The sequence below is a fragment of the Triticum aestivum genome, chromosome 5A, assembly GCF_018294505.1.
Source record: "Triticum aestivum cultivar Chinese Spring chromosome 5A, IWGSC CS RefSeq v2.1, whole genome shotgun sequence".
Classification (NCBI taxonomy): Eukaryota; Viridiplantae; Streptophyta; class Magnoliopsida; order Poales; family Poaceae; genus Triticum; species Triticum aestivum.
The window spans coordinates 63,368,634-63,392,982 of NC_057806.1; the positions used below are offsets into that span (position 1 = coordinate 63,368,634).

The 24,349-nt window shown below is 46.8% G+C and overlaps 48 non-coding genes and 1 pseudogene across 48 annotated transcripts; all 49 read right to left on the reverse strand.

Annotated features, from left to right (window-relative positions):
• Window positions 1–671: 671 nt before the first annotated feature.
• LOC123108843 (5S ribosomal RNA) lies at window positions 672–790 on the reverse strand. Its single transcript, XR_006452179.1, has one exon. It is a non-coding gene; the product is annotated as a 5S ribosomal RNA (ribosomal RNA).
• A 365-nt stretch (window positions 791–1,155) lies between these two features.
• On the reverse strand, window positions 1,156–1,274 carry LOC123108970 (5S ribosomal RNA). Its single transcript, XR_006452313.1, has one exon. It is a non-coding gene; the product is annotated as a 5S ribosomal RNA (ribosomal RNA).
• Window positions 1,275–1,638: 364 nt separating this feature from the next.
• LOC123108818 (5S ribosomal RNA) lies at window positions 1,639–1,757 on the reverse strand. Its single transcript, XR_006452150.1, has one exon. It is a non-coding gene; the product is annotated as a 5S ribosomal RNA (ribosomal RNA).
• Window positions 1,758–2,123: 366 nt separating this feature from the next.
• LOC123109793 (5S ribosomal RNA) lies at window positions 2,124–2,242 on the reverse strand. The gene has a single exon (XR_006453038.1). It is a non-coding gene; the product is annotated as a 5S ribosomal RNA (ribosomal RNA).
• A 365-nt stretch (window positions 2,243–2,607) lies between these two features.
• LOC123109862 (5S ribosomal RNA) lies at window positions 2,608–2,726 on the reverse strand. The gene has a single exon (XR_006453105.1). It is a non-coding gene; the product is annotated as a 5S ribosomal RNA (ribosomal RNA).
• A 365-nt stretch (window positions 2,727–3,091) lies between these two features.
• Window positions 3,092–3,210, reverse strand: LOC123108954 (5S ribosomal RNA). The gene has a single exon (XR_006452297.1). It is a non-coding gene; the product is annotated as a 5S ribosomal RNA (ribosomal RNA).
• A 365-nt stretch (window positions 3,211–3,575) lies between these two features.
• LOC123108974 (5S ribosomal RNA) lies at window positions 3,576–3,693 on the reverse strand. The gene has a single exon (XR_006452317.1). It is a non-coding gene; the product is annotated as a 5S ribosomal RNA (ribosomal RNA).
• A 364-nt stretch (window positions 3,694–4,057) lies between these two features.
• Window positions 4,058–4,176, reverse strand: LOC123109825 (5S ribosomal RNA). Its single transcript, XR_006453070.1, has one exon. It is a non-coding gene; the product is annotated as a 5S ribosomal RNA (ribosomal RNA).
• Window positions 4,177–4,542: 366 nt separating this feature from the next.
• On the reverse strand, window positions 4,543–4,661 carry LOC123108905 (5S ribosomal RNA). The gene has a single exon (XR_006452251.1). It is a non-coding gene; the product is annotated as a 5S ribosomal RNA (ribosomal RNA).
• Window positions 4,662–5,026: 365 nt separating this feature from the next.
• On the reverse strand, window positions 5,027–5,144 carry LOC123109014 (5S ribosomal RNA). Its single transcript, XR_006452354.1, has one exon. It is a non-coding gene; the product is annotated as a 5S ribosomal RNA (ribosomal RNA).
• Window positions 5,145–5,509: 365 nt separating this feature from the next.
• LOC123108989 (5S ribosomal RNA) lies at window positions 5,510–5,627 on the reverse strand. The gene has a single exon (XR_006452330.1). It is a non-coding gene; the product is annotated as a 5S ribosomal RNA (ribosomal RNA).
• Window positions 5,628–5,992: 365 nt separating this feature from the next.
• On the reverse strand, window positions 5,993–6,111 carry LOC123108846 (5S ribosomal RNA). The gene has a single exon (XR_006452182.1). It is a non-coding gene; the product is annotated as a 5S ribosomal RNA (ribosomal RNA).
• Window positions 6,112–6,476: 365 nt separating this feature from the next.
• Window positions 6,477–6,594, reverse strand: LOC123108863 (5S ribosomal RNA). The gene has a single exon (XR_006452203.1). It is a non-coding gene; the product is annotated as a 5S ribosomal RNA (ribosomal RNA).
• A 363-nt stretch (window positions 6,595–6,957) lies between these two features.
• LOC123108744 (5S ribosomal RNA) lies at window positions 6,958–7,076 on the reverse strand. The gene has a single exon (XR_006452070.1). It is a non-coding gene; the product is annotated as a 5S ribosomal RNA (ribosomal RNA).
• Window positions 7,077–7,442: 366 nt separating this feature from the next.
• On the reverse strand, window positions 7,443–7,561 carry LOC123108947 (5S ribosomal RNA). Its single transcript, XR_006452291.1, has one exon. It is a non-coding gene; the product is annotated as a 5S ribosomal RNA (ribosomal RNA).
• A 365-nt stretch (window positions 7,562–7,926) lies between these two features.
• On the reverse strand, window positions 7,927–8,044 carry LOC123108929 (5S ribosomal RNA). Its single transcript, XR_006452273.1, has one exon. It is a non-coding gene; the product is annotated as a 5S ribosomal RNA (ribosomal RNA).
• Window positions 8,045–8,409: 365 nt separating this feature from the next.
• Window positions 8,410–8,527, reverse strand: LOC123108998 (5S ribosomal RNA). Its single transcript, XR_006452339.1, has one exon. It is a non-coding gene; the product is annotated as a 5S ribosomal RNA (ribosomal RNA).
• Window positions 8,528–8,892: 365 nt separating this feature from the next.
• LOC123108831 (5S ribosomal RNA) lies at window positions 8,893–9,011 on the reverse strand. Its single transcript, XR_006452164.1, has one exon. It is a non-coding gene; the product is annotated as a 5S ribosomal RNA (ribosomal RNA).
• A 364-nt stretch (window positions 9,012–9,375) lies between these two features.
• On the reverse strand, window positions 9,376–9,493 carry LOC123108864 (5S ribosomal RNA). The gene has a single exon (XR_006452204.1). It is a non-coding gene; the product is annotated as a 5S ribosomal RNA (ribosomal RNA).
• A 365-nt stretch (window positions 9,494–9,858) lies between these two features.
• On the reverse strand, window positions 9,859–9,977 carry LOC123108895 (5S ribosomal RNA). The gene has a single exon (XR_006452239.1). It is a non-coding gene; the product is annotated as a 5S ribosomal RNA (ribosomal RNA).
• Window positions 9,978–10,342: 365 nt separating this feature from the next.
• LOC123108995 (5S ribosomal RNA) lies at window positions 10,343–10,461 on the reverse strand. Its single transcript, XR_006452336.1, has one exon. It is a non-coding gene; the product is annotated as a 5S ribosomal RNA (ribosomal RNA).
• A 364-nt stretch (window positions 10,462–10,825) lies between these two features.
• LOC123108833 (5S ribosomal RNA) lies at window positions 10,826–10,944 on the reverse strand. Its single transcript, XR_006452167.1, has one exon. It is a non-coding gene; the product is annotated as a 5S ribosomal RNA (ribosomal RNA).
• A 365-nt stretch (window positions 10,945–11,309) lies between these two features.
• Window positions 11,310–11,428, reverse strand: LOC123108918 (5S ribosomal RNA). Its single transcript, XR_006452264.1, has one exon. It is a non-coding gene; the product is annotated as a 5S ribosomal RNA (ribosomal RNA).
• A 365-nt stretch (window positions 11,429–11,793) lies between these two features.
• On the reverse strand, window positions 11,794–11,912 carry LOC123108827 (5S ribosomal RNA). Its single transcript, XR_006452160.1, has one exon. It is a non-coding gene; the product is annotated as a 5S ribosomal RNA (ribosomal RNA).
• Window positions 11,913–12,276: 364 nt separating this feature from the next.
• Window positions 12,277–12,395, reverse strand: LOC123108933 (5S ribosomal RNA). The gene has a single exon (XR_006452277.1). It is a non-coding gene; the product is annotated as a 5S ribosomal RNA (ribosomal RNA).
• A 365-nt stretch (window positions 12,396–12,760) lies between these two features.
• LOC123108835 (5S ribosomal RNA) lies at window positions 12,761–12,879 on the reverse strand. The gene has a single exon (XR_006452169.1). It is a non-coding gene; the product is annotated as a 5S ribosomal RNA (ribosomal RNA).
• A 365-nt stretch (window positions 12,880–13,244) lies between these two features.
• LOC123108919 (5S ribosomal RNA) lies at window positions 13,245–13,363 on the reverse strand. Its single transcript, XR_006452266.1, has one exon. It is a non-coding gene; the product is annotated as a 5S ribosomal RNA (ribosomal RNA).
• Window positions 13,364–13,728: 365 nt separating this feature from the next.
• On the reverse strand, window positions 13,729–13,847 carry LOC123108828 (5S ribosomal RNA). Its single transcript, XR_006452161.1, has one exon. It is a non-coding gene; the product is annotated as a 5S ribosomal RNA (ribosomal RNA).
• A 364-nt stretch (window positions 13,848–14,211) lies between these two features.
• Window positions 14,212–14,330, reverse strand: LOC123108934 (5S ribosomal RNA). Its single transcript, XR_006452278.1, has one exon. It is a non-coding gene; the product is annotated as a 5S ribosomal RNA (ribosomal RNA).
• Window positions 14,331–14,694: 364 nt separating this feature from the next.
• LOC123108825 (5S ribosomal RNA) lies at window positions 14,695–14,813 on the reverse strand. The gene has a single exon (XR_006452158.1). It is a non-coding gene; the product is annotated as a 5S ribosomal RNA (ribosomal RNA).
• A 366-nt stretch (window positions 14,814–15,179) lies between these two features.
• Window positions 15,180–15,298, reverse strand: LOC123108907 (5S ribosomal RNA). Its single transcript, XR_006452253.1, has one exon. It is a non-coding gene; the product is annotated as a 5S ribosomal RNA (ribosomal RNA).
• A 367-nt stretch (window positions 15,299–15,665) lies between these two features.
• On the reverse strand, window positions 15,666–15,784 carry LOC123108775 (5S ribosomal RNA). The gene has a single exon (XR_006452100.1). It is a non-coding gene; the product is annotated as a 5S ribosomal RNA (ribosomal RNA).
• Window positions 15,785–16,150: 366 nt separating this feature from the next.
• Window positions 16,151–16,269, reverse strand: LOC123108776 (5S ribosomal RNA). Its single transcript, XR_006452101.1, has one exon. It is a non-coding gene; the product is annotated as a 5S ribosomal RNA (ribosomal RNA).
• Window positions 16,270–16,635: 366 nt separating this feature from the next.
• Window positions 16,636–16,753, reverse strand: LOC123109000 (5S ribosomal RNA). Its single transcript, XR_006452341.1, has one exon. It is a non-coding gene; the product is annotated as a 5S ribosomal RNA (ribosomal RNA).
• Window positions 16,754–17,118: 365 nt separating this feature from the next.
• On the reverse strand, window positions 17,119–17,237 carry LOC123108801 (5S ribosomal RNA). The gene has a single exon (XR_006452130.1). It is a non-coding gene; the product is annotated as a 5S ribosomal RNA (ribosomal RNA).
• Window positions 17,238–17,601: 364 nt separating this feature from the next.
• Window positions 17,602–17,720, reverse strand: LOC123108751 (5S ribosomal RNA). Its single transcript, XR_006452076.1, has one exon. It is a non-coding gene; the product is annotated as a 5S ribosomal RNA (ribosomal RNA).
• Window positions 17,721–18,083: 363 nt separating this feature from the next.
• LOC123108920 (5S ribosomal RNA) lies at window positions 18,084–18,202 on the reverse strand. The gene has a single exon (XR_006452267.1). It is a non-coding gene; the product is annotated as a 5S ribosomal RNA (ribosomal RNA).
• Window positions 18,203–18,568: 366 nt separating this feature from the next.
• On the reverse strand, window positions 18,569–18,687 carry LOC123109028 (5S ribosomal RNA). Its single transcript, XR_006452367.1, has one exon. It is a non-coding gene; the product is annotated as a 5S ribosomal RNA (ribosomal RNA).
• A 364-nt stretch (window positions 18,688–19,051) lies between these two features.
• On the reverse strand, window positions 19,052–19,170 carry LOC123108899 (5S ribosomal RNA). Its single transcript, XR_006452244.1, has one exon. It is a non-coding gene; the product is annotated as a 5S ribosomal RNA (ribosomal RNA).
• Window positions 19,171–19,535: 365 nt separating this feature from the next.
• Window positions 19,536–19,652, reverse strand: LOC123109046 (uncharacterized; annotated as a pseudogene).
• Window positions 19,653–20,016: 364 nt separating this feature from the next.
• On the reverse strand, window positions 20,017–20,134 carry LOC123109027 (5S ribosomal RNA). The gene has a single exon (XR_006452366.1). It is a non-coding gene; the product is annotated as a 5S ribosomal RNA (ribosomal RNA).
• Window positions 20,135–20,498: 364 nt separating this feature from the next.
• LOC123108913 (5S ribosomal RNA) lies at window positions 20,499–20,617 on the reverse strand. The gene has a single exon (XR_006452259.1). It is a non-coding gene; the product is annotated as a 5S ribosomal RNA (ribosomal RNA).
• A 366-nt stretch (window positions 20,618–20,983) lies between these two features.
• LOC123108862 (5S ribosomal RNA) lies at window positions 20,984–21,102 on the reverse strand. Its single transcript, XR_006452202.1, has one exon. It is a non-coding gene; the product is annotated as a 5S ribosomal RNA (ribosomal RNA).
• Window positions 21,103–21,466: 364 nt separating this feature from the next.
• Window positions 21,467–21,585, reverse strand: LOC123109805 (5S ribosomal RNA). The gene has a single exon (XR_006453050.1). It is a non-coding gene; the product is annotated as a 5S ribosomal RNA (ribosomal RNA).
• A 363-nt stretch (window positions 21,586–21,948) lies between these two features.
• On the reverse strand, window positions 21,949–22,067 carry LOC123109024 (5S ribosomal RNA). The gene has a single exon (XR_006452363.1). It is a non-coding gene; the product is annotated as a 5S ribosomal RNA (ribosomal RNA).
• A 364-nt stretch (window positions 22,068–22,431) lies between these two features.
• LOC123108978 (5S ribosomal RNA) lies at window positions 22,432–22,550 on the reverse strand. Its single transcript, XR_006452320.1, has one exon. It is a non-coding gene; the product is annotated as a 5S ribosomal RNA (ribosomal RNA).
• A 365-nt stretch (window positions 22,551–22,915) lies between these two features.
• On the reverse strand, window positions 22,916–23,034 carry LOC123109012 (5S ribosomal RNA). The gene has a single exon (XR_006452352.1). It is a non-coding gene; the product is annotated as a 5S ribosomal RNA (ribosomal RNA).
• A 363-nt stretch (window positions 23,035–23,397) lies between these two features.
• LOC123108943 (5S ribosomal RNA) lies at window positions 23,398–23,516 on the reverse strand. Its single transcript, XR_006452287.1, has one exon. It is a non-coding gene; the product is annotated as a 5S ribosomal RNA (ribosomal RNA).
• A 364-nt stretch (window positions 23,517–23,880) lies between these two features.
• LOC123109692 (5S ribosomal RNA) lies at window positions 23,881–23,999 on the reverse strand. Its single transcript, XR_006452935.1, has one exon. It is a non-coding gene; the product is annotated as a 5S ribosomal RNA (ribosomal RNA).
• Window positions 24,000–24,349: the final 350 nt, after the last annotated feature.

The window sequence follows — 24,349 nt, forward strand, 5'->3', positions numbered from 1 at the left end:
CTCCGGTGTCTATATAAACCGGAGGGTTTTAGTCCGTAGGACAACTTCATCATACAACAATCATACCATAGGCTAGCTTTTAAGGTTTAGCCTCCTTGATCTCGTGGTAGATCTACTCTTATACTACCCATATCATCAATATTAATCAAGCAGGACATAGGGTTTTACCTCCATCAAGAGGGCCCGAACCTGGGTAAAACATTGTGTCCCTTCCCTCCTGTTACCATCCGGCCTAGACGCACAGTTCAGGACCCCCTACCCGAGATCCGCCGGTTTTGACACCGACAGCTGGTATGATCGCATCCAACATGTTACCCCCGGCTTCATCCCTTATGCTTCCCACTCCCACGTCCGCTACAAAGACGGTTGTACATTCTTACTACCATTACAACCGTCGCCTAATAATGGATAATGCCCTATACTACTTACTCTCTCGCTCAACTACGAAGACGAGTTTACCACGATTTCCACCCCTCCCTCTATACCGTAGCAACATGTATTTTACACCCCTTCCAGAACATGCTTTTCACGCCCCAACTCTCCCAAGGCGCGTGACTAATGAGCTGCGAGCTAAAACATAATGCAAATGTCAAAAACTATGATGACGGGCTTAATATATATCGCGCACGTGCGTTCTGTTTCTCACGGGGCGCAAAAAAATAATTAAAAAGCGAATGCAACACGAGGGCTTCCCAGGAGGTCACCCATCCTAGTACTACTCTCGCCCAAGCACGCTTAGCTTCGGAGTTCTGATGGAATCTGTTACTTTAGTGCTGGTATGATCGCATCCGACATATTACCCCCGGCTTCATCCCTTATGCTTCCCACTCCCACGTCCGCTACAAAGACGAATGTACATTCTTACTACCATTACAACCGTCGCCTAATAATGGATAATGCCCTATACTACTTACTCTCTCGCTCAACTACGAAGACGAGTTTACCACGATTTCCACCCCTCCCTCTATACCGCAGCAACACGTAGTTTACACCCCTTTCAGAACGCGCTTTTCACGCCCCAACTCACCTTAGACGCGTGACTAATGAGCTCCAAGCTAAAACATATCGCAAATGTCAAAAATATGATGACATGCTTAATATATATCGCGCACGTGTGTTCTTTTTCTCACGGGCCGCAAAAAAATAATCAAAAAGGGTATGCAACACGAGGACTTCCCAAGATTTCACCCATCCTAGTACTACTCTCGCCCAAGCACGCTTAACGTCGGAGTTCTGATGGGATCCGGTGATTTAGCGCTGGTATGATCGCATCCAACATGTTACCCCTGGCTTCATCCCTTATGCTTCCCACTCCAACGTCCGCTACAAAGACGGCTGTACATTCTTACTACCATTACAACCGTCGCCTAATAATGGATAATGCCCTATACTACTTACTCTCTCGCTCAACTACGCAGACGAGTCTACCACGATTTCCACCCTCCCTCTATACCGCAGCAACACGTATTTTACACTCCTTTCAGAACGCGCTTTTCGCGCCCCATCTCTCCCAAGACGCGTGACTAATGAGCTCCGAGCTAAAACATATCACAAATGTCAAAAATATGATGACGTGCTTAATATATATCGCGCACGTGCGTTCTCTTTCTCACGGGGCGCAAAAAAATAATCAAAAAGGGTATGCAACACGAGGACTTCCCAGGATGTCACCCATCGTAGTACTACTCTCGCCCAAGCACGCTTAACTTCGGAGTTCTGATCGGATCCGGTGCTTTAGTGCTGGTATGATCGCATCCGACATCCTACCCCCGGCTTCATCCCTTATGCTTCCCACTCCCATGTCCGCTACAAAGACGGCTGTATATTCTTACTACCATTACAACCGTCACCTAATAATTGATAATGCCCTATAGAACTTACACTCCCGCTCAACTAAGAAGACGAGTTTACCACGATTTACACCCCTCCCTCTATACCGTAGCAACACGTATTTTACACCCCTTTCAGAACGCGCTTTTCGTGCCCCAACTCTCCCTAGACGCGTGACTAATGAGCTCCGAGCTAAAACATATCGCAAATGTCAAAAATATGATCACGGGCTTAATATATATCGCGCACGTGGGTTCTGCTTCTCACGTGGCGCAAAAATAATAATTAAAAAGGGAATGCAACACGAGGACTTCCCAGGAGGTCACCCATCCTAGTACTACTATCGCCCAAGCACGCTTAACTTCGGAGTTCTGATGGGATCCGGCGCTTTAGTGCTGGTATGATCGCATCCGACATGTTACCCCCGGCTTCAACCCTTATGCTTCCCACTCCCACGTCCGCTACAAAGACGGCCGTACATTCTTACTACCATTACAACCGTCACCTAATAATGGATAATGCCCTATACTACTTACTCTCTCGCTCAACTACGAAGACGAGTTTACCACGATTTCCACCCCTCCCTCTATACCGCAGCAACACGTATTTTACACCTCTTTCAGAACGCGCTTTTCGCGCCCAACTCTCCCTAGACGCGTGACTAATGAGCTCCGAGCTAAAACATATCGCGAATGTCAAAAATATGATCACGGGCTTAATATATATCGCGCACGTGGGTTCTGTTTCTCACGGGGCGCAAAAATAATAATTAAAAAGGGAATGCAACACGAGGAATTCCCAGCAGGTCACCCATCCTAGTACTACTATCGCCCAAGCACGCTTAACTTCGGAGTTCTGATGGGATCCGGTGCTTTAGTGCTGGTATGATCGCATCCGACATGTTACCCCCGCCTTCAACCCTTATGCTTCCCACTCCCACGTCCGCTACAAAGACGGCCGTACATTCTTACTACTATTACAACTGTCACCTAATAATGGATAATGCCCTATACTACTTACTCTCTCGCTCAACTACGAAGACGAGTTTACCACGATTTCCACCCCTCCCTCTATACCGCAGCAACACGTATTTTACACGCCTTTCAAAACGCGCTTTTCGCGACCCAACTCTCCCTAGACGCGTGACTAATGAGCTCCGAGCTAAAACATATCGCAAATGTCAAAAATATGATGACAGGCTTAATATATATCGAGCACGTGCGTTCTGTTTCTCACGGGGCGCAAAAAAATAATTAAAATGGGAATGCAACACGAGGACTTCCCAGGAGGTCACTCATCCTAGTACTACTCTCTCCCAAGCACGCGTAACTTCGGAGTTCTGATAGGATCCGGTGCTTTAGTGCAGGTATGATCGCATCCAACATGTTACCCCCGATTTCATCCCTTATGCTTCCCACTCCCACGTCTGCTACAAAGACGGTTGTACATACTTACTACCATTACAACCGTCGCCTAATAATGGATAATGCCCTATACTACTTACTCTCTCGCTCAACTACAAAAACGAGTTTACCACGAATTCCACCCCTCCCTCTATACCGTGGCAAAACGTATTTTACACCCCTTTCAGAACGCGCTTTTCGCGCCCCAACTCTCCCTAGACGCGTGACTAATGAGCTCCGAGTTAAAACATATCGCAAATGTCAAAAATATGATGACAGGCTTAATATATATCGCGCACGTGCGTTCTATTTCTCACGGGGCGCAAAAAAATAATTAAAAAGGCAATGCAACACGAGGATTCCCAGGAGGTCGCGCATCCTAGTACTACTCTCGCCCAAGCACGCATAACTTTGGAGTTCTGATGGGATCCGGTGCTTTAGTGCTGGTATGATCACATCCGACATGTTACCCCCGGCTTCATCCCTTATGCTTTTCATCTCCCACGTCTGCTACAAAGACGGCTGTACATTCTTACTACCATTACAACCGTCGCCTAATAATGGATAATGCCCTATACTAATTACTCTCTCGCTCAACTACGAAGACGAGCTTTCCATGATTTCCACCCCTCCCTTTATACCGCGGCAACAAGTATTTTACACCCTTTCAGAACGCCCTTTTCGCCCCCAACTCTCCCTAGACGCGTGACTAATGAGCTCCGAGCTAAATCATATCGCAAATGTCAAAAATATGATGACTGGCTTAATATATATCGCGAACGTGCGTTCTGTTTCTCACGGGGTGCAAATTAATAATTAAAAAGGGAATGCAACACGAGGACTTCCCAGGAGGTCACCCATCCTAGTACTGCTCTCGCCCAAGCATGCTTAACTTCGGAGTTCTGATGGGATCCGGTGGTTTAGTGCTGGTATGATCGCATCCGACATGTTACCTCCGGCTTCATCCCTATTGCTTCCCACTCCCATGTCCGCTACAAAGATGGCTGTACATTCTTACTACCATTACAACCGTCGCTTAATAATGGATATTACCCTATACTACTTACTCTCTTGCTCAACTACGAAGACGAGTTTACCATGATTTCCACCCCTCCCTCTATACCGCAGCAACACGTATTTTACACCCCTTTCAGAACGCGCTTTTCGTTCCCCAACTCTCCCTAGACGTGTGACTAATGAGCTCCGAGCTAAAACATATCGCAAATGTTAAAAATATGATGACGGGGGCTTAATATATATCGCGCACGTGCATTCTGTTTCTCACGGTGCGCAAAAAATAATTAAAATGGGAATGCAACACGAGGACTTCCCAGGAGGTCACCCATCCTAGTACTACTCTATCCCAAGCACGCTTAACTTCGGAGTTATGATGGGATCCGGTGCTTTAGTGCTGGTATGATCGCATGCAACATGTTACCCCCGGCTTCATCCCTTATGCTTCCCGTTCCCACGTCCGCTACAAAGACGGCTGTACATTCTTACTACCATTACAACCATCGCGCAATAATGGATAATACCCTATACTACTTACTCTCTCGCTCAACTACGAAGACGAGTTTACCACGATTTCCACCCCTCCCTCTATAACGCAGCAACACGTATTTTACACACCTTTCAGAACGGGCTTTTCGCGCCCCAACTCTTCCTAGACGCGTGTCTAATGAGCTCCGAGCTAAAACATATCGCAAATGTCAAAAATATGATGACGGGCTTAATATATATTGCGCACGTGCGTTCTGTTTCTCACGAGGCACAAAAAAATAATTAAAATGGGAATGCAAGACGAGGACTTCCCAGGAGGTCACCCATCCTAGTACTACTCTCGCCAAGCAGGCATAACTTCGGAGTTTTGATGGGATCCGGTGCTTTAGTGCTGGTATGATCGCATCCGACATGTTACCCCCGGCTTCATCCCTTATGCTTCCCGTTCCCATGTCCGCTACAAAGACGGCTGTACATTCTTACTACCATTACAACCATCGCGTAATAATGGATAATACCCTATACTACTTACTCTCTCGCTGAACTACGAAGACGAGTTTACCACGATTTCCACCCCTCCCTCTATACCGCAGCAACACGTATTTTACACCCCTTTCAGAAAGGGCTTTTCGCGCCCCAACTCTCCCTAGATGCGTGACTAATGAGCTCCGAGCTAAAACATATCGCAAATGTCAAAAATATGATGACGGCCTTAATATATATCGCGCACGTGCGTTCTGTTTCTCACGGGGCGCAAAAAAATAATTAAAATGGGAATGCAAGACGAGGACTTCCCAGGAGGTCACCCATCCTAGTAGTGCTCTCGCCAAGCACGCTTAACTTCGGAGTTCTGATTGGATCCGGTGCTTTAGTGCTGGTATGATCGCATCCGACATGTTACCCCCGGCTTCATCCCTCATGCTTCCCACTCCCACGTCCGCTACAAAGACGGCTGTACATTCTTACTACCATTACAACCGTCGCCTAATAATGGATAATGCCCTATACTACTTATTCTCTCGCTCAACTACGAAGACGAGTTTACCACGAATTCCACCCCTCCCTCTATACCGCGGGAACACGTATTTTACACCCCTTTCAGAATGCGCTTTTTGAGCCCCAACTCTCCCTAGACGCGTGACTAATGAGCTCCGAGCTAAAACATATCGCAAATGTCAAAAATATGATGATGGGCTTAATATATATCGCGCACGTGCGTTCTGTTTCTCACGGGGCGCAAAATAATAATTAAAAAGGGAATGCAACGCGAGGACTTCCCACGAGGTCACCCATCCTAGTACTGCTCTCGCCCAAGCATGCATAACTTCGGAGTTCTGATGGGATCCGGTGGTTTAGTGCTGGTATGATCGCATCCGACATGTTACCCCCGGCTTTATCCCTTATGCTTCCCACTCCCACGTCCGCTACAAGGACGGCTGTACATTCTTACTATCATTACAACCATCGCCTAATAATGGATAATGCCCTATACTACTTACTCTCTCGCTCAACTACGAAGACGAGTTTACCACGATTTCCACCCCTCCCTCTATACCGCAGCAACACGTATTTTACACCCCTTTCAGAACGCACTTTTCGCGCCCCAACTCTCCCTAGACGCGTGACTAATGAGCTCGGAGCTAAAACATATCGCAAATGTCAAAAATATGATGACGGGCTTAATATATATCGCGCATGTGCCTTCTGTTTATCACGGGGCGCAAAAAAATAATTAAAATGGGAATGCAAGACGAGGACTTCCCAGGAGGTCACCCATCCTAGTACTAATCTCGCCAAGCACGCTTAACTTCGGAGTTCTGATGGGATCCGGTGCTTTAGTGCTGGTATGATCGCATCTGACATGTTACCCCTGGCTTCATCCCTTATGCTTCCCAGTCCCACGTCCGCTACAAAGACGGGTGTACATTCTTACTACCATTATAACCGTCTCCTAATAATGGATAATGCCCTATACTAATTACTCTCTCGCTCAACTACGAAGACGAGTTTACCACGATTTCCACCCCTCCCTTTATACCGCGGCAACAAGTATTTTACACCCTTTCAGAACGCACTTTTCGCCCCCAACGCTCCCTAGACGCGTGACTAATGAGCTCCGAGCTAAATCATATCGCAAATGTCAAAAATACGATGACTGGCTTAATATATATCGCGCACGTGCGTTCTGTTTCTCACGGGGTGCAAAATAATAATTAAAAAGGGAATGCAACACGAGGACTTCCCAGGAGGTCACCCATCCTAGTACTGCTCTCGCCCAAGCATGCTTAACTTCGGAGTTCTGATGGGATCCGTTGGTTTAGTGCTGGTATGATCGCATCCGACATGTTACCTCCGGCTTCATCCCTATTGCTTCCCACTCCCACGTCCGCTACAAAGACGGCTGTACATTCTTACTACCATTACAACCGTCGCCTAATAATGGATAATACACTATACGACTTACTCTCTTGCTCAACTACGAAGACGAGTTTACCATGATTTCCACCCCTCCCTCTATACCGCAGCAACACGTATTTTACACCCCTTACAGAACGCGCTTTTCGTGCCCCAACTCTCCCTAGACGTGTGACTAATGAGCTCCGAGCTAAAACATATCGCAAATGTCAAAAATATGATGACGGGGGCTTAATATATATCGTGCACGTGCATTCTGTTTCTCACGGTGCACAAAAAATAATTAAAATGGGAATGCAACACGAGGACTTCCCAGGAGGTCACCCATCCTAGTACTACTCTATCCCAAGCACGCTTAACTTTGGAGTTATGATGGGATCCGGTGCTTTAGTGCTGGTATGATCGCATCCGACATGTTACCTCCGGCTTCATCCCTTATGCTTCCCGTTCCCACGTCCGCTACAAAGATGGCTGTACATTCTTACTACCATTACAACCATCGCGCAATAATGGATAATACCCTATACTACTTACTCTCTCGCTCAACTACGAAGACGAGTTTACCACGATTTCCACCCCTCCCTCTATACCGCAGCAACACGTATTTTACACCCCTTTCAGAACGGGCTTTTCGCGCCCCAACTCTTCCTAGACGCGTGACTAATGAGCTCCGAGCTAAAACATATCGCAAATGTCAAAAATATGATGACGGGCTTAATAAATATTGCGCACGTGCGTTCTGTTTCTCATGAGGCGCAAAAAAATAATTAAAATGGGAATGCAAGACGAGGACTTCCCAGGAGGTCACCCATCCTAGTACTAGTCTCGCCAAGCACGCATAACTTCGGAGTTCTGATGGGATCCGGTGCTTTAGTGCTGGTATGATCGCATCCGACATGTTACCCCCGGCTTCATCCCTTATGCTTCCCGTTCCCACGTCCGCTACAAAGACGGCTGTACATTCTTACTACCATTACAACCATCGCGTAATAATGGATAATACCCTATACTACTTACTCTCTCGCTCAACTACGAAGACGAGTTTACCACGATTTCCACCCCTCCCTCTATACCGCAGCAACACGTATTTTACACCCCTTTCAGAAAGGTCTTTTCACGCCCCAACTCTCCCTAGACGCGTGACTAATGAGCTCCGAGCTAAAACATATCGCAAATGTCAAAAATATGATGACGGCCTTAATATATATCGCGCACATGCATTCTGTTTCTCACGGGGCGCAAAAAAATAATTAAAATGGGAATGCAAGACGAGGACTTCCCAGGAGGTCACCCATCCTAGTACTCCTCTCGCCAAGCACGCTTAACTCCGGAGTTCTGATTGGATCCGGTGCTTTAGTGCTGGTATCATCGCATCCGACATGTTACCCCCGGCTTCATCCCTCATGTATCCCACTCCCACGTCCGCTACAAAGACGGCTGTACATTCTTACTACCATTACAACTGCCGCCTAATAATGGATAATGCCCTATACTACTTACTCTCTCGCTCAACTACGAAGACGAGTTTACCACGAATTCCACCCCTCCCTCTATACCGCGGCAACACGTATTTTACACCCCTTTCAGAATGCGCTTTTCGAGCCCCAACTCTCCCTAGACGCGTGACTAATGAGCTCCGAGCTAAAACATATCGCAAAGGTCAAAAATATGACGATGGGCTTAATATATATCGCGCACGTGCGTTCTGTTTCTCACGGGGCGCAAAATAATAATTAAAAAGGGAATGCAACGCGAGGACTTCCCAGGAGGTCATCCATCCTAGTACTGCTCTCGCCCAAGCAGGCTTAACTTCGGAGTTCTAATGGGATCCGGTGGTTTAGTGCTGGTATGATCGCATCCGACATGTTACCCCCGACTTTATCCCTTATGCTTCCCACTCCCACGCCGCTACAAAGATGGCTGTACATTCTTACTATCATTACAACCATCGCCTAATAATGGATAATGCCCTATACTACTTACTCTCTCTCTCAACTACGAAGACGAGTTTACCATGATTTCCACCCCTCCCTCTATACCGCAGCAACACGTATTTTACACCCCTTTTAGAACGCACTTTTTGCGCCCCAACTCTCCCTAGACGCGTGACTAATGAGCTCGGAGCTAAAACATATCGCAAATGTCAAAAATATGATGACGGGCTTAATATATATCGCGCATGTGCGTTCTGTTTCTCACGGGGCGCAAAAAAATAATTAAAATGGGAATGCAAGACGAGGACTTCCCAGGAGGTCACCCATCCTAGTACTAATCTCGCCAAGCACGCTTAACTTCGGAGTTCTGATGGGATCCGGTGCTTTAGTGCTGGTATGATCGCATCTGACATGTTACCCCCGGCTTCATCCCTTATGCTTCCCAGTCCCACGTCCGCTACAAAGACGGCTGTACATTCTTACTACCATTACAACCGTCTCCTAATAATGGATAATGCCCTATACTACTTACTCTATCGCTCAACTACGAAGACAAGTTTAGCACGATTTCCACCCCTCCCTCTATACCACAGCAACATGTATTTTACGCCTCTTTCAGAACGCGCTTTTCATGCCCCAACTCTCCCTAGACGCGTGACTAATGAGCTCTAAGCTAAAACATATCGCAAACGTCAAAAATATGATGACGGGCTTAATATATATCGCGTGCGTGCATTCTGTTTCTCACGGGGCGAAAAAAAATAATTAAAAAGGGAATGCAACACGAGGACTTCCCAGGAGGTCACCCATCCTAGTACTACTCTCGCCCAAGCATGCTTAACTTCAAAGTTCAGATGGGATCCGGTGCTTTAGTGCTGGTATTATCTCATCCGACATGTTACCCCCGGCTTCATCCCTTATGCTTCCCACTCCCACGTCCGCTACAAAGACGGATGTACATTCTTACTACCATTACAACCATCGCCTAATAATGGATAATGCCCTATACTACTTACTCTCTCACTCAACTACGAAGAAAAGTTTACCACGATTTCCACCCCTCCCTCTATACCGCAGCAACACGTATTTTACACCCCTTTCAGAACGCGCTTTTCGCGCCCCAACTCTCCCTAGACGCGTGACTAATGAGCTCCGAGCTAAAACATATCGCAAATGTCAAAAATATGATGACGGGCTTAATATATATCGCGCACGTGTGTTCTGTTTCTCATGGGGTGCAAAAAAATAATTAAAAAGGGAATGCAACACAAGGACTTCCTAGGAGGTAATCCATCCTAGCACTACTCTCGCCCAAGCACGCTTAACTACGGAGTACTGATGGGATCCGGTGCTTTAGTGGTGGTATGATCGCATCCGACATGTTACCCCCGGCTTCGTCCCTTATGCTTCCCACTCCCACGTCCGCTACAAAGACGGCTGTACATTCTTACTACCATTACAACCGTCGCCTAATAATGGATATTGCCCTATACGACTTACTCTCTCGCTCAACTACGAAGACGAGTTTACCACGATTTCCACCCCTCCCTCTATAATGCGGCAACACGTATTTTACACCCTTTCAGAACGCGCTTTTCGCGCCCCAACTCTCCCTAGACGCGTGACTAATGAGCTCCGAGCTAAAACATATCGCAAATGTCAAAAATATGATGACAGGCTTAATATATATCGCGCACGTGAGTTCTGTTTCTCACGGGGCGCAAAAAAATAATTAAAATGGGAATGCAACACGAGGACTTCCCAGGAGGTCACCCATCCTAGTACTACTCTCGCCCAAGCATGCTTAACTTCAAAGTTCTGATGGGATCCGGTGCTTTAGTGCTGGTATGATCTCATCCGACATGTTACCCCCGGCTTCATCCCTTATGCTTCCCACTCCCACGTCCGCTACAAAGACGGATGTACATTCTTACTACCATTACAACCATCGCCTAATAATGGATAATGCCCTATACTACTTACTCTCTCACTCAACTACGAAGAAATGTTTACCACGATTTCCACCCCTCCCTCTATACCGCAGCAACACGTATTTTACACCCCTTTCAGAACGCGCTTTTCGCGCCCCAACTCTCCCTAGACGCGTGACTAATGAGCTCCGAGCTAAAACATATCGCAAATGTCAAAAATATGATGACGGGCTTAATATATATCGCGCACGTGTGTTCTGTTTCTCATGGGGTGCAAAAAAATAATTAAAAAGGGAATGCAACACAAGGACTTCCTAGGAGGTAATCCATCCTAGCACTACTCTCGCCCAAGCACGCTTAACTACGGAGTACTGATGGGATCCGGTGCTTTAGTGCTGGTATGATCGCATCCGACATGTTACCCCCGGCTTCGTCCCTTATGCTTCCCACTCCCACGTCCACTACAAAGACGGCTGTACATTCTTACTACCATTACAACCGTCGCCTAATAATGGATATTGCCCTATACGACTTACTCTCTCGCTCAACTACGAAGACGAGTTTACCACGATTTCCACCCCTCCCTCTATAATGCGGCAACACGTATTTTACACCCCTTTCAGAACGCGCTTTTCGCGCCCCAACTCTCCCTAGACGCGTGACTAATGAGCTCCGAGCTAAAACATATCGCAAATGTCAAAAATATGATGACAGGCTTAATATATATCGCGCACGTGAGTTCTGTTTCTCACGGGGCGCAAAAAAATAATTAAAATGGGAATGCAACACGAGGACTTCCCAGGAGGTCACCCATCCTAGTACTACTCTCTCCCAAGCACGCGTAACTTCGGAGTTCTGATAGGATCCGGTGCTTTAGTGCTGGTATGATCGCATCCAACATGTTACCCCCCGCTTCATCCCTTATGCTTCCCACTCCCACGTCTGCTACAAAGACGGTTGTACATTCATACTACCATTACAACCGTCGCCTAATAATGGATAATTCCCTATACTACTTACTCTCTCGCTCAACTACGAAGACGAGTTTACCACGATTACCATCCCTCCCTCTATACCGCGGCAACACGTATTTTACACCCCTTTCAGAACGCGCTTTTCGCGCCCCAACTCTCCCTAGATGCGTGACTAATGAGCTCCGAGCTAAAACATATCGCAAATGTCAAAAATATGATGACAGGCTTAATATATATCATGCACATGCGTTCTGTTTCTCACGGGGCGCAAAAAATAATTAAAAAGGCAATGCAACACGAGGACTTCCCAGGAGGTCACCCATCCTAGTACTACTCTCGCCGAAGCACGCATAACTTTGGAGTTCTGATGGGATCCGGTGCTTTAGTGCTGGTATGATCACATCCGACATGTTACCCCCGGCTTCATCCCTTATGCTTTTCATCTCCCACGTCCGCTACAAAGACGGCTGTACATTCTTACTACCATTACAACCGTCACCTAATAATGGATAATGCCCTATACTAATTACTCTCTCGCTTAACTACGAAGACGAGTTTACCACGATTTCCACCCCTCCCTCTATAATGCGGCAACACGTATTTTACACCCTTTCAGAACGCGCTTTTCGCGCCCCAACTCTCCCTAGACGCGTGACTAATGAGCTCCGAGCTAAAACATATCGCAAATGTCAAAAATATGATGACAGGCTTAATATATATCGCGCACGTGAGTTCTGTTTCTCATGGGGCGCAAAAAAATAATTAAAATGGGAATGCAACACGAGGACTTCCCAGGAGGTCACCCATCCTAGTACTACTCTCGCCCAAGCATGCTTAACTTCAAAGTTCTGATGGGATCCGGTGCTTTAGTGCTGGTATGATCTCATCCGACATGTTACCCCCGGCTTCATCCCTTATGCTTCCCACTCCCACGTCCGCTACAAAGACGGATGTACATTCTTACTACCATTACAACCATCGCCTAATAATGGATAATGCCCTATACTACTTACTCTCTCACTCAACTACGAAGAAAAGTTTACCACGATTTCCACCCCTCCCTCTATACCGCAGCAACACGTATTTTACACCCCTTTCAGAACGCGCTTTTCGCGCCCCAACTCTCCCTAGACGCGTGACTAATGAGCTCCGAGCTAAAACATATCGCAAATGTCAAAAATATGATGACGGGCTTAATATATATCGCGCACGTGTGTTCTGTTTCTCATGGGGTGCAAAAAAATAATTAAAAAGGGAATGCAACACAAGGACTTCCTAGGAGGTAATCCATCCTAGCACTACTCTCGCCCAAGCACGCTTAACTACGGAGTACTGATGGGATCCGGTGCTTTAGTGCTGGTATGATCGCATCCGACATGTTACCCCCGGCTTCGTCCCTTATGCTTCCCACTCCCACGTCCGCTACAAAGACGGCTGTACATTCTTACTACCATTACAACCGTCGCCTAATAATGGATATTGCCCTATACGACATACTCTCTCGCTCAACTACGAAGACGAGTTTACCACGATTTCCACCCCTCCCTCTATAATGCGGCAACACGTATTTTACACCCCTTTCAGAACGCGCTTTTCGCGCCCCAACTCTCCCTAGACGCGTGACTAATGAGCTCCGAGCTAAAACATATCGCAAATGTCAAAAATATGATGACAGGCTTAATATATATCGCGCACGTGAGTTCTGTTTCTCACGGGGCGCAAAAAAATAATTAAAATGGGAATGCAACACGAGGACTTCCCAGGAGGTCACCCATCCTAGTACTACTCTCTCCCAAGCACGCGTAACTTCGGAGTTCTGATAGGATCCGGTGCTTTAGTGCTGGTATGATCGCATCCAACATGTTACCCCCCGCTTCATCCCTTATGCTTCCCACTCCCACGTCTGCTACAAAGACGGTTGTACATTCATACTACCATTACAACCGTCGCCTAATAATGGATAATGCCCTATACTACTTACTCTCTCGCTCAACTACGAAGACGAGTTTACCACGATTACCATCCCTCCCTCTATACCGCGGCAACATGTATTTTACACCCCTTTCAGAACGCGCTTTTCGCGCCCCAACTCTCCCTAGATGCGTGACTAATGAGCTCCGAGCTAAAACATATCGCAAATGTCAAAAATATGATGACAGGCTTAATATATATCATGCACATGCGTTCTGTTTCTCACGGGGCGCAAAAAATAATTAAAAAGGCAATGCAACACGAGGACTTCCCAGGAGGTCACCCATCCTAGTACTACTCTCGCCGAAGCACGCATAACTTTGGAGTTCTGATGGGATCCGGTGCTTTAGTGCTGGTATGATCACATCCGACATGTTACCCCCGGCTTCATCCCTTATGCTTTTCATCTCCCACGTCCGCTACAAAGACGGCTGTACATTCTTACTACCATTACAACCGTCACCTAATAATGGATAATGCCCTATACTAATTACTCTCTCGCTCAACTACGAAGACGAGTTTACCATGATTTCCACCCCTCCCTCTATACCGCGGCAACAAGTATTTTACACCCTTTCAGAACGCGCTTTTCGCCCCCAACTCTCCCTAGACGCGTGACTAATGAGCTCCGAGCTAAAACATATCGCAAATGTCAAAAATATGATGACTTGCTTAATATATATCGCGCACGTGTGTTCTGTTTCTCACGGGGCGCAAAATAATAATTAAAAAGGGAATGCAACATGAGGACTTCCCAGGAGGTCACCCATCCTAGTACTGCTCTCGCCCAAGCATGCTTAACTTCGGAGTTCTGATGGGATCCAGTGGTTTAGTGCTGGTATGATCGCATCCGACATGTTACCTCCGGCTTCATCCCTATTGCTTCCCACTCCCACGTCCGCTACAAAGACGGCTGTACATTCTTACTACCATTACAACCGTCGCCTAATAATGGATAATACCCTATACTACTTACTCTCTTGCTCAACTACGAAGACGAGTTTACCATGATTTCCACCCTCCCTCTATACCGCAGCAACACGTATTTTACACCCCTTTCAGAACACGGTTTTCATGCCCCAACTCTCCCTAGACGTGTGACTAATGAGCTCCGAGCTAAAACATATCGCAAATGTCAAAAATGTGATGACGGGGGCTTAATATATATCGCGCACGTGCGTTCTGTTTCTCACGGGGCGCAAAATAATAATTAAAAAGGGAATGCAACATGAGGACTTCCCAGGACGTCACCCATCCTAGTACTGCTCTCGCCCAAGCATGCTTAACTTCGGAGTTCTGATGGGATCCGGTGGTTTAGTGCTGGTATGATCGCATCCGACATGTTACCTCCAGCTTCATCCCTATTGCTTCCCACTCCCACGTCCTCTACAAAGACGGCTGTACATTCTTACTACCATTACAGCCGTCGCCTAATAATGGATAATACCCTATACTACTTACTCTCTTGCTCAACTACGAAGACGAGTTTACCATGATTTCCACCCCTCCCTCTATACCGCAGCAACACGTATTTTACACCCCTTTCAGAACGCGGTTTTCGTGCCCCAACTCTCCCTAGACGTGTGACTAATGAGCTCCGAGCTAAAACATATCGCAAATGTCAAAAATATGATGACGGGGGCTTAATATATATCGCGCACGTGCGTTCTGTTTCTCATGGTGCGCAAAATAATAATTAAAAAGGGAATGCAACATGAGGACTTCCCAGGAGGTCACCCATCCTAGTACTGCTCTCGCCCAAGCATGCTTAACTTCGGAGTTCTGATGGGATCCGGTGGTTTAGTGCTGGTATGATCGCATCCGACATGTTACCTCCGGCTTCATCCCTATTGCTTCCCACTCCCACGTCCGCTACAAAGACGGCTGTACATTCTTACTACCATTACAACCGTCGCCTAATAATGGATAATACCCTATACTACTTACTCTCTTGCTCAACTACGAAGACGAGTTTACCATGATTTCCACCCCTCCCTCTATACCGCAGCAACACGTATTTTACACCCCTTTCAGAACGCGGTTTTCGTGCCCCAACTCTCCCTAGACGTGTGACTAATGAGCTCCAAGCTAAAACATATCGCAAATGTCAAAAATATGATGACGGGGGCTTAATATATATCGCGCACGTGCGTTCTGTTTCTCATGGTGCGCAAAAAATAATTAAAATGGGAATGCAACACGAGGACTTCCTAGGAGGTCACCCATCCTAGTACTACTCTATCCCAAGCACGCTTAACTTCGGAGTTCTGATGGGATCCGGTGCTTTAGTGCTGGTATGATCGCATCCGACATGTTACCCCCGGCTTCATCCCTTATGCTTCCCGTTCCCTCGTCTGCTACAAAGACGGCTGTACATTCTTACTACCATTACAACCATCGCGTAATAATGGATAATACCCTATACTACTTACTCTCTCGCTCAACTACGAAGACGAGTTTACCACGATTTCCACCCCTCCCTCTATACCACAGCAACACGTATTTTACACCCCTACCCGAATGGGCTTTTCGCGCCCCAACTCTCCCTAGACGCGTGACTAATGAGCTCCGAGCTAAAACATATCGCAAATGTCAAAAATATGATGACGGGCTTAATATATATAGCGCACGTGCGTTCTGTTTCTCACGGGGCGCAAAAAAAATAATTAAAATGGGAATGCAAGACGAGGACTTCCCAGGAGGTCATCCATCCTAGTACTACTCTCGCCAAGCACGCTTAACTTCAAAGTTCTGATGGGATCCGGTGCTGTAGTGCTGGTATGATCACATCCGACATGTTACCCCCGGCTTCATCCCTCATGCTTCCCACTCCCACGTCCGCTACAAAGACGGCTGTACATTCTTACTACCGTTACAACCGTCGCCTAATAATGGATAATGCCCTATACTACTTACTCTCTCGCTCAACTACGAAGACGAGTTTAGCACGAATTCCACCCCTCCCTCTATACCGCGGCAACACGTATTTTACACCCCTTTCGGAACACGCTTTTTGCGCCCCAACTCTCCCTAGACAAGTCACTAATGAGCTCCGAGCTAAAACATATCGCAAATGTCAAAAATAAGATGATGGGCTTAATATATATCGCGCACGTGCGTTCTATTTCTCACGGGGCTCAAAATAATAATTAAAAAGGGAAAGAAACACGAGGACTTCCCAGGAGGTCACCCATCCTAGTACTGCTCTCGCCCAAGCATGCTTAACTTCGGAGTTCTGATGGGATCCGGTGCTTTAGTGCTGGTATGATCGCATCCAACATGTTACCCCCGGCTTCATCCCTTATTCTTCCCACTCCCACGTCCGCTACAAAGACGGTTGTACATTCTTACTACCATTACAACCGTCGCCTAATAATGGATAATGCCCTATACTACTTACTCTCTCGCTCAACTACGAAGACGAGTTTACCACGATTTCCACCCGTCCCTCTATACCGCAGCAACACGTATTTTACACCCCTATTAGAACGCGCTTTTCATGCCCCAACTCTCCCTAGACGCGTGACTAATGAGCTCCGAGCTAAAACATCTCGCAAATGTCAAAAATATGATGACAGGCTTAATATATATCGCGCACATGCGTTCTGTTCCTCACGTACGTACAAAAATAATTAAAAAGGGAATGCAACACGAGGACTTCTCAGGAGGTCACCCATCCTAGTACTACTCTCGCCCAAGCACGCTTAACTTCGGAGTTCTGATGGGATCCGGTGCTTTAGTGCTTTTATGATCGCATCCGACATGTTACCCCGGCTTCGTCCCTTATGCTTCCACTCCCACGTCCGCTACAAAGACGGCTGTACATTCTTACTACCATTACAACTGTCGCCTAATAATGGATAATGCCCTATACTACTTACTCTCTCGCTCAACTATGAAGACGAGTTTACCATGATTTCCACCCCTCCCTCTGTACCGCAGCAACACGTATTTTGCACCCCTTTCAGAACGCGCTTTTTGCGCCCCAACTCTCCCTAGACGCGTGACTAATGAGCTCCGAGCTAAAACGTATCGCAAATGTCAAAAATATGATGACAGGCTTAATATATATCGCGCATGTGCGTTCTGTTTCTCACGCGGCGCAAAATAATAATTAAAAAGGGAATGCAACATGAGGACTTCCCAGGAGGTCACCCATCCTAGTACAGCTCTCGCCCAAGCATGCTTAACTTCGGAGTTCTGATGGGATCCGTTGGTTTAGTGCTGGTATGATCGCATCCGACATGTTACCTCCGGCTTCATCCCTATTGCTTCCCACTCCCACGTCCGCTACAAAGACGGCTGTACATTCTTACTACCATTACAACCGTCGCCTAATAATGGATAATACCCTATACTACTTACTCTCTTGCTCAACTACGAAGGCGAGTTTACCATGATTTCCACCCCTCCCTCTATACCGCAGCAACACGTATTTTACACCCCTTTCAGAACGCGCTTTTCGTGCCCCAACTCTCCCTAGGCGTGTGACTAATGAGCTCCGAGCTAAAACATATCGCAAATGTCAAAAATATGATGACGGGGGCTTAATATATATCGCGCACGTGCGTTCTATTTCTCATGGTGCGCAAAAAATAACTAAAATGGGAATGCAACACGAGGACTTCCCAGGAGGTCACCCATCCTAGTACTACTCTATCCCAAGCACGCTTAACTTCGTTGTTCTGTTGGGATCTGGTGCTTTAATGCTGGTATGATCGCATCCGACATGTTACCCCTGGCTTCATCCCTTATGCTTCCCGTTCCCACGTCCTCTAGAAAGACGGATGTACATTCTTACTACCATTACAACCATCGCGTAATAATGGATAATACCCTATACTACATACTCTCTCGCTCAACTACGAAGACGAGTTTACCACGATTTCCACCCCTCCCTCTATACCGCAACAACACGTATTTTACCCCCTTTCTGAATGCGCTTTTCGCGCCCCAACTCTCCCTAGACGCGTGACAAATGAGCTCCGAGCTGAAACATATCACAAATGTCAAAAATATGATGACGGGCTTAATATATATCGCGCACGTGCGTTCTGTTTCTCATGGGGCGCAAAAAAATAATTAAAAAGGTAATGCAACACGAAGACTTCCCAGGAGGTCACCCATCCTAGTACTACTCTCGCCAAAGCACCCTTCACTTCGGAGTTCTGATGGGATCCGATGCTTTAGTGCTGGTATGATCGCATCCGACATGTTACCCCCGGCTTCATCCCTTATGCTTCCCACTCCCACGTCCGCTACAAAGACGGTTGTATATTGTTACTACCATTACAACCGTCGCCTAATAATGGATAATGCCATATACTACTAACTCCCTCGCTCAACTACGAAGACAAGTTTACCTTGATTTCCACCCCTCTCTCTATACCGCGGCAACACGTATTTTACACCCCTTTCAGAATGCGTTTTTCGCGCCCCAACTCTCCCTAGACGCCTGACTAATTAGCTCCGAGCTAAAACATATCGCAAATGTCAAAAATATGATGACGGGCTCAATATATATCACGCACGTGCATTCTGTTTCTCACGGGGCGAAAAATAATAATTAAAAAGGGAATGCAACACGAGGACTTCCCAGGAGGTAACCCATCCTAGTACAACTCTCGCCCACGCATGCTTAACTTCGAAGTTCTGATTGGATCCGGTGCTTTAGAGGGTATGATTGCATCCGACATGTTACCCCCGGCTTCATCCCTTATGCTTCCCACTCCCACGTCTGCTACAAAGACGGCTGTACATTCTTACTACAATTACAACCGTCGCCTAATAATGGATAATGCCCTATACTACTTACTCTCTCGCTCAACTACGAAGACAAGTTCACCATGATTTCTACCCCTCCCTCTATACCGCGGCAACACGTATTTTACACCCCTTTCAGAACGCGTTTTTCGCGCCCAACTCTCCCTAGACGCGTGACTAATGAGCTCTGAGCTAAAATATATCGCAAATGTCAAAAATATGATGACGGGCTTAATATATATCGCGCAAGTGCGTTCTGTTTCTCACGGGGCGCAAAAATATAATTAAAAAGGGAAAGCAACACGAGGACTTCCCACGAGGTCTCCCATCCTAGTACTACTCTCGCCCAAGCACGCTTACTTCGGGGTTCTGATGGGATCCGGTACTTTAGTGTTGTTATGATTGCATCCAACAAGTTACCCCCGGCTTCATCCCTTATTCTTCCCACTCCCACGTCCGCTACAAAGACGGCCGTACATTCTTACTACCATTACAACCGTCGCCTAATAATGGATAATGCCCTATACTACATACTCTCTCGCTCAACTACGAAGACGAGTTTACCACGATTTCCACCCTCCCTCTATACCGCAGCAACACGTATTTTACACCCCTTTCAGAACGCGCTTTTCGTGCCCCAACTCTCCTTAGACGCGTGACTAATGAGCTCCGAGCTGAAATATATCGCAAATGTCAAAAATATGATGACGGGCTTAATATATATCGCGCACGTGCGTTCTGTTTCTCACGGGGCGCAAAAAACTAATTAAAAAGGGAATGCAACACGAAGACTTCCCAGGAGGTCACCCATCCTAGTACTACTCTCGCCAAAGCACGCTTCACTTCGGAGTTCTGATGGGATTCGATGCTTTAGTGCTGGTATGATCGCATCCGACATGTTACCCCCGGCTTCGTCCCTTATGCTTGCCACTCCCACATCCGCTACAAAGACGGCTGTACATTCTTACTACCATTAAAACCGTCTCCTAATAATGGATAATGCCCTATACTACTTACTCTCTCACTCAACAACGTAGACGAGTTTACCACGATTTCCACCCCCTCCCTCCATACCGCGGCAACACGTATTTTACACCCATTTCAGAACGCGCTTTTTGTGCCCCAACTCTCCCTAGACGGGTGACTAATAAGCTCCGAGCTAAAACATATCGCAAATGTCAAAAATATGATGATGGGCTTAATTTATATGGCGCAAGTGCGTTCTGTTTCTCACGGGGCGCAAAATAATAATTAAAAAGGGAATGCAACACGAAGACTTCCCAGGAGGTCACCCATCCTAGTACTACTCTCGGCCAAGCATGCTTCACTTCGGAGTTCTGATGGGATCCGATGCTTTAGTGCTGGTATGATCGCATCCGACATGTTACCCCCGGCTACATCCCTTATTCTTCCCACTCCCACGTCCGCTACAAAGACGTTCGTACATTCTTACTACCATTACAACCATCGCCTAATAATGGATAATGCCCTATACTACTTACTCTCTGGCTCAACTACAAAAACGAGTTTACCATGATTTCCACCCTCCCTCTATACCGCAGCAACACGTATTTTACACCCCTTTCAGAACGCGCTTTTCGCGCCCCAATTCTCCTTAGACGCGTGACTAATGAGCTCCGAGCTAAAATATTTCGCAAATGTCAAAAATATGATGACGGGCTTAATATATATCGCGCACGTGCGTTCTGTTTCTCACAGGTCGCAAAATAATAATTAAAAAGGGAAAGCAACACGAGGACTTCCCACGAGGTCTCCCATCCTAGTACTACTCTCGCCCAAGCACGCTTAACTTTGGAGTTCTGATGGGATCCGGTGCTTTAGTGCTGGTATGATCGCATCCAACATGTTACCCCCGGCTTCATCCCTTATGCTTCCCACTCCCACGTCTGCTACAAAGACGGCCGTACATTCTTACTACCATTACAACCGTCGCCTAATAATGGATAATACCCTATACTACTTACTCTCTGGCTCAACTACGAAGACGAGTTTACCACGATTTCCACCCTCCCTCTATACCGCAGCAACACATATTTTACACCCCTTTCAGAACGCGCTTTTCGCGCCCCAATTCTCCTTAGATGCGTGACTAATGAGCTCCGAGCTAAAATATATCGCAAATATCAAAAACATGATGACGGGCTTAATATATATCGCGCACGTGCGTTCTATTTCTCACGGGGCGCAAAAAATAATTAAAAAGGGAAAGCAACACGAGGACTTCCCACGAGTTCTCCCATCCTAGTACTACTCTCGCCCAAGCACGCGTAACTTCGGAGTTCTGATGGGATCCAGTACTTTAGTGCTATAATGATCGCATCCAACATGTTACCCCCGGCTTCATCCCTTATTCTTCCCACTCCCACGTCCGCTACAAAGACGGCCGTACATTCTTACTACCATTACTACCGTCGCCTAATAATGGATAATGCCCTATACTACTTACTCTCTCGCTCAACTACGAAGACGAGTTTACCACGATTTCCACCCCTCCCTCTATACCGTAGCAACACGTATTTTACCCCCTTTCTGAACGCGCTTGTCGCGCCCCAACTCTCCCTAGACGTGTGACTAATGAGCTCCGAGCTAAAACATATCGCAAATGTCAAAAATATGATGACGGGCTTAATATATATCGCGCACGTGCATTCTGTTTCTCATGGGGCGCAAAAAAATAATTAAAAAGGGAATGCAACACGAGGACTTCCCAAGAGGTCACCCATCCTAGTACTATTCTCGCCCAAGCACGCTTCACTTCGAATATCTGATAGGATCCGTTGCTTTAATGCTGGTATGATCGCATCCGGCATGTTACCCTCGGCTTCATCCCTTATGCTTCCCACTCCCACGTCCGCTACAAAGACGGCGGTACATTCTTACTAGCATTACAACCGTCGCCTAATAATGGATAATGCCCTATACTACATACTCTCTCGCTCAACTACGAAGACGAGTTTACCATGATTTCCACCCCTCCCTCTATACCGCAACAACACGTATTTTACACCCCTTTCGGAACGCGCTTTTCGTGCCCCAACTCTCCCTAGACGCATGACTAATGAGCTCCGAGCTAAAACATATCGCAAATGTCAAAAATGTGATGATGGGCTAAATATATATCGCGCACGTGCGTTCTTTTTCTCACGGGGCGCAAAAAAATAATTAAAAAGGGAATGCAACACAAGGACTTCCCAGGAGGTCACCCATCCTAGTACTACTCTGGGCCAAGCACGCTTAACTTCAGAGTTCTGATGGGATCCATTGCTTTAATGTTGGTCTGATCGCATCCAACATGTTACCCCCGGCTTCATCCCTTATTCTTCCCACTCCCACGTCCGCTACAAAGACGTCTGTACATTCTTACTACCATTACAACCGTCGCCTAATAATGGATAATGCCCTATACTACTTACTCTCTGGCTCAACTACAAAGACGAGTTTACCACGATTTCCACCCTCCCTCTATACAGCAGCAACACGTATTTTACACCCCTTTCAGAACGCCCTTTTCGCACCCCAACTCTCTTTAGACGCGTGACTAATGAGCTCCGAGCTAAAATATATCGCAAATGACAAAAATATGATGACGGGCTTAATATATATCGCGCACGTGCATTCTGTTTCTGACGGGGCGCAAAAAATAATTAAAAAGGGAAAGCAACACGAGGACTTCCCACGAGGTCTCCCATCCTAGTACTACTCTCGCCCAAGCACGCTTATCTTCGGAGTTCTGATGGGATCCGGTACTTTAGTGCTATCATGATCGCATCCAACATGTTACCCCCAGCTTCATCCCTTATTCTTCCCACTCCCACGTCCGCTACAAAGACGGCCGTACATTCTTACTACCATTACAACCGTCGCCTAATAATGGATAATGCCCTATACTACTTACTCTCTCGCTCAACTACGAAGACGACTTTACCACAATTTCCACCCCTCCCTCTATACCGCAGCAACACGTATTTTACCCCCTTTCTGAACGCGCTTTTCCCGCCCCAACTCTCCCTAGACGCGTGACTAATGAGCTCCGAGCTAAAACATATCGCAAATGTCAAAAATATGATGACGGGCTTAATATATATCACGCACGTGCGTTCTGTTTCTCATGGGGCGCAAAAAAATAATTAAAAAGGGAATGCAACACGAGGACTTCCCAGGAGGTCACCCATCCTAGTACTACTCTCGCCCAAGCACGCTTCACTTCGGAGTTCTGATGGGATCCGATGCTTTAGTGCTGGTATGATCGCATCCGACATGTTACCCTCGGCTTCATCCCTTATGCTTCCCACTCCCACGTCCGCTACAAAGACGTCCGTACATTCTTACTACCATTACAACTGTCGCCTAATAATGGATAATGCCCTATAATACTTACTCTCTGGCTCAACTACGAAAACGAGTTTACCACGATTTCCAGCCTCCCTCTATACCGCAGCAACACGTATTTTACACCCCTTTCAGAATGCGCTTTTCGCGCCCCAATTCTCCTTAGACGCGTGACTAATGAGCTCCGAGCTAAAATATTTCGCAAATGTCAAAAATATAATGACGGGCTTAATATATATCGCGCACGTGCGTTCTGTTTCTCACAGGGTGGAAAA